We start from the raw sequence: 17,940 nt of genomic DNA on the forward strand, positions 1-17,940 counted from the left end.
TGGATTTAAATTAAGCCATACAAAAGTGAACATTACCCAATGAAAAATGTCAAAGAAGTGGCACCTACATTCTCAGAAGCAAACAGTATTCTTGGCATTAGCTGCAGGATGTGCATTTTCCCAGGTAGAGCTGGAGCATTCAAACTCCACGCTAGTGGCTTTTAATATGTTATTTGGAAGTTATAAGTTAAGCAAATGCCATTTGGTATTAGTTCTGCTCCCAAGGTTTTCAAAGAGTAATTGCACAGCTTTTGGAGTCATTACAAGGTACTAAAATTATAATGGAGGATGATGGTGATGCTAATTAGAACATTTAGGAGGTGTACCTAAAAGAACACAAGGAAAGTTCTAGGTAAATTCTGTTGGAGATGAAAGAAAAAGACACCTAACTCAGGGCTTTCCAAAGCAAAATAGAACAGAAGTTTTCTGTCCTGGATACAAGCTGAGAAAAGCTGATTCAGATAAAATAAAAGCAATCGTTGAAATGCCCACACAATGCAAAGTGGAAAGAGAAAGAGATTATTGTGGATGATAGATGATTGGGCACAATACATTCCAAATCTATCTGTGGTCAATAAGCTTTGTAGGGAACTGATGGCGGATGACATTCCTGGGCATTGGAAGGCATCTGAGAGGTTAAACACACTGATCACCAATCCACTTGCTTTAAAAATATTATGATTTAACCAAGGCAGGAGACACATCTTCCTAGGGATTAGTGGCATGCCAAAGGCCTAAACAACATGCAGAAGTAGTCCTTCAGCTGAGACGATATTGATCACTTGGGGCCTGATTTGGCAAAGCATTTAAGCACATGTTTACGTCCCGCTGAATTCAGTGTTTAAGGTGAAACCCTTTTCTGAAAAGGAATGGGATTACTCCTGTGCTTATAGTTCAGCATGTGCTGAAGTGCTTTGCTATGTCAGAGCCCTTAGGGAGCGATTAGGGCACTCCTTTGCGAAAAGGAAAGCAAATGATTATTCCAATGAAACTGAAAAAATAAAATGCTGGCTAACAGCTCGACCCTACGAGCACTGAGTACTCTGGCTCCAATCCAGCAAAGCACACCAGCATGGGCCTGACTGCATAGTCTTATTAACTTCCATATTGAACATTTTTAATACATTGAAATCAATAATAGCAGAGAGGAGGGTTGGTTCACTGAAAGAACCTAAGGATTCTTCCACTGGGGGAGGAGGGGATACCATCTCTGGTGCTTGCAACACGGAGAGCACGCGCCGCCTACAAAATACCTCACCTCCACATGCAGAAATGCACCTGTGCATTGTGGACATCTTGCTAGCACTGCTGAGCACGTGTCACCTTAGAACCAGTCCCAGCACTGCACACGCCTGCCCCAGTGCCGAGGTGGACGGGAGCTGCAGGCACAGCAGCTGCACCGTTGCAGCTAGTTGCAGCTGCTCAGCATCACGGACTGGACACAAAGGGAAAAATTGCGTGTAAGTTTGTGTTAGTTACCACACGTTCGCAGCTGTAGGGTGGCTTTTCCCTACCAAGCTAAAAGCCACAGGGTGAAAACAACATGTCCCCGCAACGGAATACCCGATACAATCCAAACCCTCGCATGCCCTGCAATAGAACATGTTGCTAATGTAGAAATGGGGCGGGGGTGGGGCGAGAAGCTATTCACAGAAACACATGCTTCCTTCAGCTCTTCCATAGGGAGGCATGTCCCATTGTGGGGCCCTGAAAAACCGGTTATCTTCCCAAACACTGCAATTGTCAGATCAGTAACAGGAACAGCCTCCTCGCCCCATCCCAACAATGCATCCTACTAGCAATGGAGGTCTTTGCCAGGCGCTTTCTTATCCACCCCCAGCCCCGTCCTTATCTTCTGTTGTCTTCTTGTGGAAGAAGAGATAAAAGTAATTCTTATGGATGCTTCTCCAGTGAAGGCTTGCCTCCCCTTCCCCCACACCCGCAGCATCTCCCTGGTCCATCCAGATAAAGGGTGAGGACCAAGCACATGTCATTTTCTTTGTGCAAAATCAATATTCAGCAAAGTTTATCTGTCCAACATAGCAGGAAGCACTAATTTCATCCGCGTCAATTACTTTGATAAATGCTCATAATGCTCAGGGTGTGAGAACAAGATAAAAGAATTACTGAAATAAAAAACACCCCCCGAGTGGGAACACACAGCCTCCCCCCCACCTAGCCCCCCAACACATACTCCTGAGCTTACAAGAACCCAGCTTTGAGGAGGTGCGTTGATTGACAGCTGTCAAATCTTCCTCCAGCTGTTGAACATGCAAAGTTTTCTGAAGGTGGCTGGTGGCGGGTGTGAATACTTAGTTTCATGCGAATCTGTGAGCTGATGCATCTATACATTCGTGCATGTATTTGTGTGTATAGGAATGTTTTGATATGTGCTGTCCAGTGCACTGTGTATTCCTGATTCTCCGTTGTCTTGCACCGTGGTTGGACCTGTACAAAAGGAAAGCAAAGTGGGTGTGAAATCCTGCCATTCTGATGTTTTACCACTTTGCACTGGTGTACATGAGTATCAAGGCCCAGCACCATGCAGAATCAAGCCCTGGAAGTGTTCGTATCTGTGTTCATTTCTATATACTCATATCTGTTTCTGTGTGCTTGAATGATTGCACATGGGTATATGTTTTCTGATGGGATCTGTGTGCCCGTGCAGCATTTTCATACATGTCTCTTTCATATATTAAATTCTTCAGGTCAGAAATCATACCATGGACTATGTTTTGTAAAACATTAGGTACATTTGACGACAGGAGGCACTCAGATACTAAAGTGATGGATGCCAGTATAAATCCCTTAGATAGATGTGGCCAACTCTCAGGATTTTAACAGTCTGAGGGGCATGGAAGCGGCATGGCCTAATGGACAGAGCTCTGGACTGGGAATCAGGAGTTTGGCTGCTGGGTGACCATGGGCAAGTCACTTTGTCACCCTTTGCCTCAGTTTCCCTTTCTGGAAAATGTGAAGTGCTTATAGATTTAGTGGTGAAAAACACTAGCTAGAAACTAGGTATTATTATTAACAACCAGCAGGGAGAATAGTAATCAAGGCTATGTCTTAGCACTTGCTGTACATACAGAAGCACCACTGGGGTAGCCCCGTAACTCATTCCGCTAGATCAAAGCCACTGACTTTGCACTAAAGTATTGTGAACAAATAGCATATAATGCTTTAACAGCATCACTTCACACCTGCCTTCATCTCATGCTGCACTGAAGAAACGACCCCGTAAGTCTATAGTATTGAACTAACAAAAAAGGCTTGATTTTCAGAGGTGCTGAGCTCCCAGAACTCCACTTGCAGTCAATGGCATGCCAAGCGCTCAGCATCTCTGGAAAACAGAGACAAGGTGGCTCAAGGTGAGCGCCGAAAAACTGAGACCACCTGAAATCAATGGCCGCTTTGAAAATGTTGCTCAAACTAGCAAGATGCCAATCCCGCAGATCGGCCTGTTACACTGTTCACAGCTCCTCCTTAGGCTGGGGTTTTCCCTCCGATTTGCTTTGCTCAGGGACGCTGGTGTTGCACTCTGTTTTCTAACCAAAGGGGGGTGCTGTGCACATGTACCTCACTGGTCTGTGGGTGAAACATGTCACCTGCTGCTCAGTCACAGCCCTTAGCTACAAAGCCTGGGTCGTTCTTTAGCTCAAGCTGTACAGACATGTGCCGTTAGCACTGGAGATCCCTAGTTCAATCCCAGATGGCAGCTCTCTCTCTCCCTCTCTCGCATACACAGTCAAAAACCTCTATTCATTTTTTACTCTGTCCAGCTCAGTGGGAGCTTTTCCTCAACTGTGCAAAAGATGAGGAGGCATTTCAGTAGGTAGCCCATGGACTCCAATGGGAGGGAGAGGTGGTTTGCACCTCCAGAGGGTTCAGCTGGTAGGAGAATGCTGGAAAATAGCCCCCAAATGCATGAAGGTTCCAGACTGGGTCAACTGGTTTTCCTCAGATTGTGCCATGTGTCTCCAGCAAAGCTTTGTGTCTGTCCTGCATTCTCCTTCTTCATCCTCCCTGGCAGACACCGCAGGCCAGTGCCCAGTCCTGGAGCAATTGCTCCCGCCTCCACTCATGTCTGTAGCAGCCCTGGCAGCTCTGTGTCAGCGGGAACGATTACAAATGACTCCTTCAAAGATCTTTGATGCCTCTCTTCTCAGGCAATTTGTCAGGCCGCGCGAAGCTGCCACAGAGTAGCAGCGCTGCCCTGTGCTCTCCATCCGTTCCTTCAGTCTGGTGCTCAGGGGAGCTTTCTAACTTTCCCTGTCTGCCCCATTCAGAGATGGACCAAGCCCTCCTGGGTTGCAGAAGTTTGGACTTTTCCAATGTATATGTCTGAGTTCAGCCATTCTGGCTAAAGGGGACCCCTCCCAACAGAAAGAGCTGCAGAATGGCATGAGAGGGCCAGTCCAGCTCCTGTTTAACTCCGCCCCTTCTGCAGCCCTCAGCTCCTGCCCTATTGAGAGCCCCTAGTCCTCCTGCCTCTTCTACAGTACCAAGATCCAGCCCCACCACGAACTCTGCTGGTGAAGTCTTATCCATCCCAGAACCCAGCTAGACTGAAACAAGGGGAGGGAGGGAGATCTTTTTAACTCAACATTACATAATCTACCAAGTCTTTTAGTAACCCATGCTCTGGAGGTAAAACCACAGGCCTCAAATCCTGAAGGCTTAACTACAACGAGAGAACCAAGCACATGTGACAGATGTATAGTGATGTCGTCTGATGCACGACTGGAAGGCGCTCAGGTGGGTGATGAGCACAATATAAGACCTTGAATAGACTAGAATAGAATGAGTAAGGGTGAAACTGAGGAAGGCATTCAGGATTCATCCCACAGAAATTCCGAGATAGGAAAGACCTGCTATGTTATCTGACACATCTTCCTCCGGCCAGAGCAGTATCGTTCCTTACAGTATATTGTCTAGTGCCCTGCCCTCCTATCTGCTATTAATATTTGCTATTTGCTATTTGGAGGTTTGGCAGAATTCAGCGTTTTAAAATAATTTTGACAGACAATAGCAATGCTTATTTTAAGCAGCTTTTTTCCCAAATGTTATCTTTTAAAATTTTCACAGCTGTGCAAAATGATGGGTTTTAAGCATTTATTTTCATTTTTATCCATTTACATTTTCACAGTTGCGAGACTCCTGGAACCATAGGATTAGAAGGGACAGCAAGGGTCATCTAGTCTAACCCCCTGTCAAGATGCAGGATTTGTCGTGTCTAAATTATGGGGGAGGCTAGAGGATACTTAATTAATGACAGTAGATGCAGAGATTCCAAAAGTTAAAGCTCTATAACCGTGAAAACCACAAAATGTCACCATCCCACGTCAAAATACACAAAGTAAATAGCCTTAAAACAAACTCTAATGCGTTCTCAAGCAACATTTGTCTTATTTTGCCTGTCTGCACATTTGGATTATGATTGCTGGAGATATTTTGTGGTTGCTTTGCATGTGTAGACATTTCCTGATAAAAATCTCACCCTTCCAAGCTTAGCTATTGGTATGATCTTTTGGCAGTGCACGACACTTCACAGAGCAATCAAGCAATAGTTCTTGCTGTGAGAAGCTCTCAATTCCAAGAGGAGATTGCGTTTGCCTCATGTCACTGTCTGGATCAGGCCACAGCTGACTCACGAATGGGCCTGATTCTCTTTTACATTAAGGCCTTGTCTACATACAAAAGTTGTACAGCTTTACACTACACTGGTATAGTTACAGTACGTCCCGTAGAGTGGTCATAGTTATTCCAGCCAATCGTTATTCCACAAACAGCACAGACTATTTTTAAATACCCAATAGATGCTCAGAGAATGGAACAAGTTTACAAAGAATTCAAGAAGCCTTTTTTTTTATTTTAAAGCACACCAAAATCCACCAAACTTTTTAATTAGGTGAATATGATTCCATCAACTCTTATTTTTATAAAACACAATATATTTCATTGACAAATATACAGATAAGTATGGGCATAAAGATAAAAATTAAACTATGGTTGGCAAAATAAATGAACACGTTTTGATGCTTGATTTGAATTTCAAACAGCCAAAATTTTGAGAAAAAGGGAAATCTGTTTTTTCCTTTTTTTTTTTTTTTGTTTTTTGTTTTTGACCAGCCCAGATCAGGATCACATTGCCCCAGGTGATGCCCACAGTCAGAGAAAGTACCTACTCTGCTTACGGTCTAATTACACAAAACAGAGGACGGGAGAAAGGACATACTGTTAGACCCATTTTACAGATGGGAAAATAAGACACAAAAGGACTAAGACCCTGATCCTTTAAGCCCCTAACTCCCATTGGACTTGCCCCAAGGCTACCCAGGAAGTTTGTAGTACAGCCAGGAACAGAACACATAGTTCCTGAATCCCAGCTTAATGCCTTAGAAATCATACAGTCCTCTCTCTCTCGCTCGCTCTCTTTTTTTAAATTGAGCTCAATCACTCACTCACTCACTAGTTCAGACCATTTATTAGCTCACAGTGGGGCTCTCTGTCATTAAGACCAAGATTCTGCTGTATATTTTGTCTCAGCAAAAAATAAAGAACTAAAATAAAACAGACTATGTGGATGACACATTTGTTACAAATGACACAATTACTGCAGTGTGTTTTGCCAGGAAAGACCCAACAACTCAAAGCCTAAAAAAAAGTCTAGTGAAGAATGATTTAATTTTGTAGATAATTTTGAATCATGTAATTATTTACTTAGTTTTTCCTAAAATTAGAACTATGTTAACAGCACTTCAAGGAGTTTATTACAAGCACCCAATAAGAAAGTCTGTCTAATTAGTAATACTCTGGCAAGCATAATCCTTTTTTATTCGGAACAAGTAAAACTCCGTGTGTGTGTCATCAATTCAACTAATCTACTTCTGAGTTAGATGGACAAAATGTTGGGGTTGGGGCTCTGATTAGGGAAAGCACTTTAGCACCTGCTTAACTTTACGCACATGCTCAGCACAGACATGGTAATTTCCTGGATGACTGAGAAGATGTGGCAGTTTTGCTTCTAGGTTACCAGTTCAAATCCAGTTCAAATCCAGCCTATGGAAAATGAGCATGCAGGTCCTCTTGCTGGAATAGTTCTTACATCACTGACGTCATAGGCCTGAGCCCACCTGCGTGGGTGGGATTAGAGTGCTAAGGATTTGTGCTGTGTGGCTGTGTACAAAGGGTACAAAGGTGGCCACAGCTCTGCTGGAGAATGGCATTGCTATCTGACACCATTCCAAGTAAATGTCTCAAATAGCATAATAATACCTAGTGCTTATCAGCAGATCTGAAAGAGTTTTACAAAAAGGGGTCAGTATCAATAGCTTTAATTCACAGATGGGGAAACTGAGGCACAGTGCAGCAAAGTGACTTTCCCGAGGTCACCCAGCAAGAAAGTAGCAGAGCTCGGAACAAAACGCCAGTCTCCTGGGTCGCAGCCTAGTGCACTGCCCACTAGCTCACCACGACGGATTTGAAAATCACAGAGCAAAATTGGGATGGGATGGGGCAAGTTACACATCAGTACATTGCTGCAGAGGGGTGTGATTTATATAGAAAAGGGGTAGGATGCCAGGACTGCAGCAAGAAAGCAAACCAATAGGAAGTGAGCGAATAAGTAAGGGTAGAAGGGCCCACTTTTTCCTGCTTCAGTTTTACCCTTCCACCTATTACACCTTGCAATCACTCAGGCTAAGTTACCACCATGTGCGATTTACACCTCCTCTCAGCTGGGCCTCAGTTTTCTTTATGCACTTGAGTTTTGTTATTATTCATACCACCGTAGCGCCTAGAGGCTCAGCTGAGCTCAGGGCTCTGTTTTCCTCAGCAAACGAGAAGCATGTAGTGAGAGACAGTTCTTGCCCCACAGAGCTTACAGGATGGAGAAACACAGGGAATGTCAGTGCAGAGAAAGGAAACTGAGGCACAAGAAGAGGAACGGTATGTCTGCAGTGCCGCTGGCTGTGTAGTTCCCAGCTTGCCTAAACATACATGCACTAGCACGAATCGAGCTAACATGAGCACTGCGGCCGCAGCAGCTTGGGCTGGCTGCCCGAGCATGTAGCTAGGATCTCAGAGAGGACTGTACGGAGGTGGCTAGTCTGAGTGCTACCCCTCCCATTGTGGCCATGCCGCTTTTTTAGCACACCGGCTAAATTGGAGCTAGCATGTGTATGTCTACCCGAGCTGGGAATTACACATCCAGCTGCAGCATTGACACTCCTTAAGTGACTTGCCTAAGGACACCTGACAAGTCAGTGGCGGAGCTGGGCATTGACCCCATGTCTGCTGAGCCGCAGTCCAATGCCTGAACTGCAACACTGCCAGGTAGGTGCTCCTAGAAATGTGTGCAAGGAGGACAGTGGGAAGTTGCATCTGCCACTAGCAGACACTAGGCCTTGTTTCTTCTGTCAAACGCCTGCGGAACCTGGCAAGCTCCCATCCAAAATACAATGGCATTTGAAACAGGGGTAAGTTGGCTAAATCCAAGCTGAGAAAGGAGCCTAGGCAAACCTAAATGGCATCTAAGCTGTTCCAACCTCTCTGCTTCCCCACCTACGTTGGCTAAGTGTGCACAAAACACATGGTAAGCAGCTTCAGGGAGCGTGAGGGAGGTTAGGGCGAGAGCCAGGGAGAGAGAGACAGGGAAGAGACTCAAACAAGAGACAATTTCTCCCACCCCCCTCAATTAACACGGGCTTCCTAGGAACGGAAAGTATTTCTGCCTATTGCGCCCTCTTAATACATCATATCTCTAATCCCTCCTGCACTCTGACCTTACCCATAATCCTCGTTCTTTTGTGCTGAATCTTCCCTTAAAAGTCTTCATCACCCAGCACACACCAGAGTTAGAGAGGGTGAGACTTAAAAAAACTGCTGGTGAAGAAGAGGTGTAGGGAAGAGGAATATGGACACCCCAATAAATTCCCCCAGTCTGAGCAGCAAACTGTTTCTGTGATAGGGCATGGATTGACACCAACTCTAAACTTCCCTATCCGCCCCCTCCCCCTTTCCAACTCCCTCTTTGCTCCCCGCCTTACCAGAGAATACAAAGCTCAGACCTGGATTATCTTCATTTCCATATGGAGAGCCGTGTAAGCCAGTTCAATGCATGGCTGGTCATTTTGTTCACAACTTTACAGCAAGCGGGAGCAAAACCCACTGGGAAATTAACCATTCAGCTCATCTCACCTTGTGTGCACACGCATAGATCAGTAAATACATACACTTGGTTAAAATAAAGTCCACGCCCATTGCTAATTATGAGGCAGTTGCCTTAATCTTTCAGGGCTTCTTTCTGAAATTCTCTTTGTTTTTAAAAAATGAACGAGAAATAAAAGTCTTAAATCTACCTTTCCGGCTACCACATGGGACCGTCCGTTAATACTGGTGGATGCCTGTTTGCAGTCAAGGAAGTAAGAGACTAATAGTAATTGTCTAAACCAGAGATAGCACGGACAGGTCTGCCAGTGCATCTCCACCCTGACCTGCAGCTTCTGTGGCTGATACGGCCCTGGGCTGTGCCCCTCAATCCGACCCGGGCCTAGTGTAGTCCCAGGTGCTCACATAGATTTTTTGATGCATTTGACTTGCGCCTCATATAGCTATTCTACAGCACACCTTAGTCCTGATCCCCATGCTATTTCTGCCCCCCCCACCCCCACAGCTCTACCAATGCCCTTTAGTCATTCTGACCTGCAGCCCCCCCTGCTGTTCAAATTCTGAGACTGTCCGGAGCAGGAGCAGACAACTTGTTTGATTGCTTTTCCCATTGTGAGGGACACAGTGTCAAGACACCAAGACTCAAAAATTGTAGTTATATGGACAAACATATTTCTTTAAGGAAGGAATGGTCATGGCTTGTTCGAGTTGAAGGGAAGACTCGAATAAAACAAATTCTCCTTTCGTGCCACAGATTGGGCTGTTTCTATTCAGCCTTCTGGTCAGAGTTAAGGGGAATTGGCAGAGTAGATGTATGAAACCCAGAGCTAGACAATAGAAGACATTGTTTCTTCAGGAAAGAGTTTAAATTCATAGATTTCAAGGCCAGAAGGGACCATTGAACTCATCCTGTCTGACCTCCTGTATCACAGAGCTTTTAGAAAAACAACCAGTTTTGATTGAAAAATGGTCAGTGATGGAGAATCCATCACAACCCTTGGGAAATTGTTCCAATGGTTAATTACTCTCACTGTTAAAAATTTACCCCTTATTTCCAGTTGAACTACGGGAAGAGTTCAGATAGATAGATAAATATTCAAGACCAAAACGCATAGCCAAAGAAGTCCAACCTTGGAAGATTTAGACAGCTAAAGACATAGTGTCAGGGGAAGGTAGACTATGTTCTCATGCCCCTATAAGTGGGTCAAGCACTAAATTCTGTTTATTAATGAAAATGGAGTAATTTTGCTGAAAGAAGATGAGGGAGGACATATTTTCCCCCAAGGGCTTACCATTTACCACCCAGGCAGGGCTGGAACAGTGATAGATAAGAGTGAACCATCTCGAAGAACAGAACCCAAACTCTGTTCAGCATCTGAATCATTTTCAGAGGTCCGAAAAGCATATTTTGAGTTTATTTCATTTTCTTTTTGCACCTCAGCAGCGCCTACCTTGGATCAGTACCCAGTTTCAGGCCTACAAGAGAGCCTAGGAGGGGTCCAGAGTGGTTTATTTTTGTTACGTGAATTCAGCGCTGTAGGAAGGTGCCAGATTTAACAGCTGAAGTTCTGTCTTTAGCAGCAGAATAGTTACAGCATGGCCAGGCATTAGAACCGCAGGCATCAACCCTGGGCCAGCCAGAAGCTATACTCTTGCCTGCTTCTCCAAACCTCGCTCCTGGACCTTTCGCCTGTTTTAGCTGGAAACACCAGACCTGGCTGCACTGACTTGCGAATACATCTGAAATACCAGTGCACTATTTAGTTCCCTTGTTCCATGAGCCATCTCTCTGCTTCAGCCACTCTATTCCTTCCCAAACTATCCTGGCAGATGGACAAAGGGAAGCCAGATGGATATCTTGAAGATACCTATCCCTGCATGTTTCAGAGTGGAGATTTGCAATAGGGATGTGTATGTTTTTTCCTCCTTCTCTCCCCTCTCCCGCCGCCCCTCCCCACCTGGGTGTCAGTGCAGCACGGGTGATAGGACACAGTGATAGATCTGCCTTGGACACAGTCGACAATAGCTCTCAGACAGTCTATTAGTCAGCAATTGTCTGCGAGGCAGCCCGGCCGGGGCCCGTGTGCTGAGGCTGATAATGGCAAAGAACAAAGATGGCAGCTGCTTTGTAGGGGAACAGATTTGTGGCAAATCGAGATAAAATAAAGAGGAAGGAGAAAGAAGTGTATGGGAAAAGAATAAGTAAAAAGGGTGACCAGAGAGGGAGAGAAAGAAAGGTAAGAGAAAAAGGGAGAAGGGGTTGGATCCAGGCTGTCAGTCTCTGGGAGCGTCTCTGTGCTCTGATCTTGTGTGGTTATAGAGAAAAGAAAAGAAGCTCAAGGAAAATATAAAGGCAGCTGTACAGGAACAAAAAACAATCATTTTCTGGCTTCTGGTGTCATAGGGCAGATAAGCACAAATAGAGGCTATCAGGCAGCAGGGCTGGGAATGATGTCCCAGGGTGTGTATCGGTGCCTGTATCTCTGTATGTGTGTGTGTTTACGCTGTGTATATCTGTGCCTCTCTCTCACTCTCTGTATCGGGGAACATGCATCAGGTTGTGTATCTGTGCCTGCCTGGATCTATGTGCAGGGGGCTACCTGCCAGGACCAGCGTGGCTCAAAATGTGGGCGGTATGAAGCAAGTAATTATTATTGGGGTCGTATGTGAGACCACAAGTAAGGTTGAGCCCCCAGTGTGCTGGGTGCTGGACAATCACATGGTAAGAAACAGCCCCCACCCTAAAGAGATTGCAATCTAAAAAGACACAGAGTGGGAGAGGAAACTGAGGCACAGAGAGGAGAAGTGACTTGCCCAAGGTCACCCAGAAGGTCAGTAGCAGGGCTGGGAATAGAACCCAGAGCTCCTGAGTCTTTGCCCAATAATCCACCTGCTGGATCTTGTTCTGAGGCTAGAGGATGTCGCGTAGATCCAGGGTGACTGGCAGAGATGCTAACTCTTTGCATCCCACCAGCAACCTCTGCCAGCAGGGATCCAATGGAACCTCCCACAGCAACAGAAGCTGCCTTTCCTGCCATGACCCCCCTCAGAAGAGGGGGGGGGGTTGCACTGCTGCCTGCCCTTCCCAGATTTGTCTCCTTGCTGGGGGACATCGTGATTTCACTGGAGCAAGGGGTGATTAATCTGCACCAGGGGTGGTGAGTCTAACCCATCGGCTGGTGTCGCTCAGAGCAGAATCTGGCACTCTGTGCACATGCATGTGTCAGAAGGGTGTCCTAGGGCAGGTCTCTATGTGTCTTCCTGTGTATGTGGACTCATAAGGCCCTCAAAGATACTGTCCCACCTTCATTGCTGCAACATTCATTATCAACATCCAGCGGGGCTGCATGGCTGCAACTGAAAATTTAGCTCAGGGCCCAATGTATGTGGCTTGGAAATTGTCTCTGAAGCGTCCTCTGCCCATGAAGACAGACAGACTTTGCCTCTGCGCCAGCCACGAACGTGGCCTTGGTCTGGATCTGGTGGGTGAATTTTAGAGCTTCTGAAAGGAAAGGGAACAAAATTCATAGCTCGTATGGCCAGAAGAGACGGTGATGGTCATCTGTTCTGACCTACTGCATAACACACGTGCAGGAATGTCACACAGTGATTCCTGCATCAAGCCCAGAACTTCTCTTTGACCTAGAACATCTCTTTTAGAGAGACATTTCAGCAGGATTTGAAGACTTGGAGGGCCCTAGACAAGTTGTTCCAAAGGTTAATTACTCTCATTGTGAAAAGTTTACACCTTGTTTTGTCTAGCTTCAGCATCCAACCGCTGGGTCGTCTTCTGCCTTTGCCTCCTAGATTAAAGAGCCCTGTACTGTCAGAAATCTCCTTCCTGTGTAGGCAATTATAGACCATAATCAAATCACCACTTACTCCCTTGGATAAATGAAATAAACTTTGGTCTCTCACTGAAAGGTGGGTTTTCCAGACCTGGAATCAAACTTGTATGTTTTGTCTGAATCCTTTCCGATTTGTCAGCATCCTTTTTGGTGTGCAGACACCAAAACTGGACACCGTATTCCAGCAGTGGTTTCACTAATGCCATCTCCAGTGACCACAACACCACCGCACTTCTACTCGATATCCTCCATATCACTGGACAGAGGCAGGTACAGTGCAGGCAGGTGCTGTTTAAATTTCTCACCCACGGCTCCACAGATGCAAATTGTTCGTACTCTTCAGCGCACACTGGTGTTCAAATCCCAGCACTCTCCTGAGCTGAGAGCACCAGTCATGTCACACTCCTGGCTGGGGGGGTTTTGGAATGTTGGTCATACCTCCTACTGAAACTTATGACCACACTGACCCCAATGATAGCGGGAATGCATTTGAAGAAAAACTTCCCCCCAAAACATCTAGAAAATGTGAATTTCAAAATGAAGTTGTCTTGGTGGAACCAAATTGCTTTGAGTGACTATGAAGGGTTGGGAAGGTCGGGGGTTTGACCTTCAGAATAATGGTGTGACCTCTAAGGCTGCAATTGCCACAAGACCTAAGGGAATTAGGTGCCCGGAACATTGAATATCAGTGGGAGTCAAGTCTCTAACTCCATTAGGTTTCTTTGAAAAATTCATGCCTAAAGTAATGGAACAGAGGACGACACTATGTCCAAAAATGGGCTGGATGGTGCTTTTAATACCACATCTTTTCTTAGGTGCAAAAAAATGGGGATTTTCAGCCAGAATGAATAAACTGAGGCTGGAAATGAGAAGAAGGGGAGGGAGGTTCTGGAATAGCCCCCCTAGTAGGAGAGTGGGGGGCAAACAACCCAGCTACTTTTAAGACAGAGCTTAGTAGGTTTATGAATGAGGTGATATCATGGACTGCCTCTGATAGCAGGGGACTGAACTCAATGACTCAAGAGGTCTCTTCCTGTCCTATGTCCCATCTTCCTAAGAAGATCAGCTCCCATTTAGCCACCTAAAAAGGTGGTTGGATTTTCAAAAGAGCCCAGCTCCATTGAGGACCCCAAAGAAATAGTTGAGGTGTTCAGATTTGCTCAGTGCTCCGTGCTCCGAGAGTTGAATATGAAAAGTAGAGTATTTATCTATGTGTTAGTATCTGCAACCCCTCAAACGCCCGGCAGCTGCACAGAACGAGAGAGCTGATGGGGGCTGCTCGGCTCCTTTGAAAATATGGCCTATGTGGCTATAACAGTGGGCAGACACATAGTGGTATGTGGCGGTATAAAGAGTTAATTGGCATGAACTTGGAATGGCTGCATTACTCACAGAGGAAACAATGGTTAGGTAGCTAGTGTACCAAGACTACTGCCTATCCTACTAACCAGTATCGTCCCCTTGGTTCCTTGCACTCTTCCGGTTGTCCGTATTCATGTGGGTTATCTCTGATCTTATACTGAGACTGTCAAGTCCTTGGGGCAGGATGGTCCAGTGGTTAGGAGCCTGGTTTAAGACATGGAAGAGCTGGATTTAGTTCCAGGCTCTGCCCCGGTCTTCCCGCGTGACCATGCACAAGTTGCGTAGCCTCAGTTCTCCATCTGTGCAATGGGGATATTAACACTGTTGTGAGGCTACCTGCATTAAACGATTGTGAAGCGCTTTGAGCTCCACTGATGGAAAGTGCTCTATGAGAAATAGGCTTCGTACAGCGCCTGGCGCAATGGAGTCCCATGGCTACTGTAATAACAATACACTACGCTCCATCTTGTATTATGCTGATACCACATTCTGGAGCAAAGTTATTGGAGAACCTATTTTAGAGACTACTTTTGGTTGATATAGTTTTTCCATCCCTCTGCCTGGAAATTCAGGCTGCTTTAGTTACCACACACAGACCTCCGCGGATTTGAAAAACACTAATAACAATGTTCAATAGTGTTTAAATCTAAAGAAATAAAGACAGCTCAGGGCATCACTGCCTGACATACTATGACGAAGTGGGGGTTTTTTCTTGGGGTTTTCTGTCTTTTCCAGGGTTTGCATGCACAGGCGGTGGGACTCAATGTACCTGGGTGTTACTGGTTTAACGAGGTGAGGGGAGAGGGAGTTTGTTACAGACCGGAGAGGGACTCGGGACCCCAGCCCAGGAGACACAACCAGTTCTGGCCAGTAGGAGGACAGTGGGCTGCAGAGAGAGGACCCCGGTGCCCTGACCAGCCGGTTCCAGCCAGAGGAGAGCTGCGAGGAGAGGGGACTCAGGCCTTCCTGTTTACTACCCTGTTTACCTGGAGAGAAGACAATGGACAGAGGCGGGGTTTGAGGCCAGGGATATCAGAGGCCCAGCTGGGAAGCAGGGGGGCTCGGGGCTGGCGAGGGGAAGCAGGCAGAGCCCACCTGGATGCAGGGAGACTGGGATGTGCTGTTATTGTGAGAGGCCAGGCCTGAGGCCCTGAGAGTTTCCTGTGCTGTGTTCAACTCTCAATAAACCCTCCTGTTTTATGCTGGCTGAGAGTCACTCTGGTCTAGAGAACAGGGCTGCATCAGCCCCTTCGGGGGTGAAGAGGCCCAGGGGGTCCAGAGTGCGTGGACTCCCAGAGGGGGCCCACGGCAGAGACAGACGTGCTAAGGCTCAGAGAGGTGCGGCTACAGGAGGTGGAGGGGCCTGACCCCGAGAGAGAGTGGACCCCTGAGAAGGGCTGTCTCACTAAAAGGGGCACCCCTCATGGACCGCACAGGGCCAAGAGTGGGCATGATCTGTGAGTCCGTAACACGTACTCACACTGTTGAGACCTGCCTGGGCTAGAAAAGGATGCTGCCTATATCACAGAAAGGCTGGAATTCTAGTTCATCCGAGGCTCCTAGTATTTGTTCCTAGACTTAGATATTGACCCTTAAAAGGTATATTGGATCTTAGGGAAAAGATTTTAGGCCTTATAGCGATCACTGATCCATGCGTGCTGACCTGTCCACAGGCACTGCCCCTGCAGCTCCCATTGGCTGCAGTTGCCGACCAATGGGAGCTGCAGGGGCAGTGTGTGAACCTGTGTGTGTGTGTGGAGTGACACATAAATAGCTAGATCCAATTCTGTAAGGAAGAAATTTACACAGGCAAAAATAGGTGTTAGACACCCAGCTCCAATTGACTTTTGAAACTCGCCCCCTAAGTGGCAGGGGAAATCCAAAACAGATGAACGATCAGCATTTAAGATAAACAGAACTTGTTTCTATACCAACGTTACCCTAAGGCTGAAGTGGGGATAATTTAGGTCATTGTCGTTTACCTGCATCTAAATGAATGGACAGTTAGAAATTTGTCTCTCTTGGAGCAGCTAATTTTCCCCACTGGCCAGTCAGCTAGGCTGGGTTTGTTAAAGCCCGAGATAATGAAATAATCATGGTTATCCATCTTTCCCGCTCCTGCCTCTTTCCCCCTTTGTCCCAGTAACGCCCCACAGAGGAATCGCTCTAGGTTAGTTCAAGTCTAGCCTATTTAGGTAACCTGCTGGTTGGTCTATAGAGAGTAGAATATCCCCGCTGGAGGATCCCACAACAAATGAGCCAATCCCCTAATCTCCTTATCGTTGTAGGCCTCAGCCTCCAGGCCTGGTTATCTAGACGGATAAAAGAAAAGGGACACTGCACAGCACCTATCCCAGCGGAGACCTCTCCCCTTTAATCCTAGCCGAGTTATTTCTCCCTTTATCCCGGTATTGAAAATCCCTGGTGAGAATTACCCCTCTCCCCTCCCCAGGTCATTCACGCCTGACCAGGGAGGCAGAAAAGATGCAACCAGACTGAGCGGGCGGGTTTTGCCGTTATCATCAACACCTGGAGTGTGAAAGCAGGGGTGGGGGGCAGTGGAAATTCCCGATCCTTGTCCCAGTTGGAAGGCTTAGAGGGGGAAGCCAGGCAGCTTCCGTTCCCCTTTGGAAGGCCTGTAATACCAGCCAGATAAACACGCTAATCATTAAAGGGACAGCCCTCCCCCAGGGAGCAGGCTAAGCCTACCAATTCCTCTTTCACACAATTAAGGCTCTCTCGTTCTCTCTCACACACACACATTTTCACTCTTTTTCATTCCTTCCCCTCTTCACGCTTTATTTATTCCCTCCCTCCCATTTTGCTTTCTTTCAACATCTCGTTTTGCTTTTTTCTTCCCTTATCTGGTTTCCCCTCTCTGCAAATTCAGGTCTTTTTGTCTTTCTACTTTTTCCCTCCCTTCTTCTTTCATTCCTTTTCTCCGCTTCCTCTCCTCTCCATTTTTCTCTGCATTCATTTTTTTCTTCCCACCTTTCTTGCTTGACTCTTCCCTTTCTCCAGCCTCATTTTTTTTGCCCACGGGTTCCTTCTCTCTCCCTCCATTTCTTCTTTGTTATTCAGTCTTCCATCCTTCACTCTCTTTCTGCCTTTAATTTCTGATTAATATGTTCTTAGCCAAGGAAAAACTGGGGGGGGGGAGTGAGAGGGGAAGAGAAGGAATCTTCTAAATAAATCATTTAGTCATGTGAGAAGCTAATCTCCAAGTGACGGCCCGTGTTTATCTAGTTTTTAGCAGTGCATGTTAAATAGTGATAGGGGACTAATTTTTTTTTTTTTTTGCGCGCTGGAGCTGCTGTGAAGGGATTTTTAACTTCATTTCCCAGAAAGAAAAATGGTGAAAGCAAAGATAAGGCCCCTGAGCAGCTTTTCTCATGAACTGCTAGCCAGTGCAATTAAACAACAAGGCCCAGAAAAGGGCAGAAGAACAGAGGATTCCAATTATTGACAAGCTTCCACTGCAAAGGACTGCAGCGTGCTTCCCTTGAGTTCTGTCCCTCTTGCCCGCACCCCGCTACACGACTTGCCTCCCCTCTAACCC

The 17,940-nt window shown here is 46.3% G+C and overlaps 1 long non-coding RNA gene across 1 annotated transcript; it reads right to left on the reverse strand.

The window, feature by feature from the left end:
• Positions 1 to 1,176: 1,176 nt before the first annotated feature.
• LOC127034999 (uncharacterized) lies at positions 1,177 to 17,583 on the reverse strand. The gene is made up of 3 exons (XR_007769536.1): positions 17,373 to 17,583; positions 2,207 to 2,448; positions 1,177 to 1,435 (listed from the first exon to the last, which is right to left on the reverse strand). It is a non-coding gene; the product is annotated as an uncharacterized LOC127034999 (long non-coding RNA).
• Between the last annotated feature and the right edge of the window lie 357 nt (positions 17,584 to 17,940).

This window comes from Gopherus flavomarginatus, chromosome 15 (genome assembly GCF_025201925.1).
Source record: "Gopherus flavomarginatus isolate rGopFla2 chromosome 15, rGopFla2.mat.asm, whole genome shotgun sequence".
In the NCBI taxonomy this organism is placed as follows: Eukaryota; Metazoa; Chordata; order Testudines; family Testudinidae; genus Gopherus; species Gopherus flavomarginatus.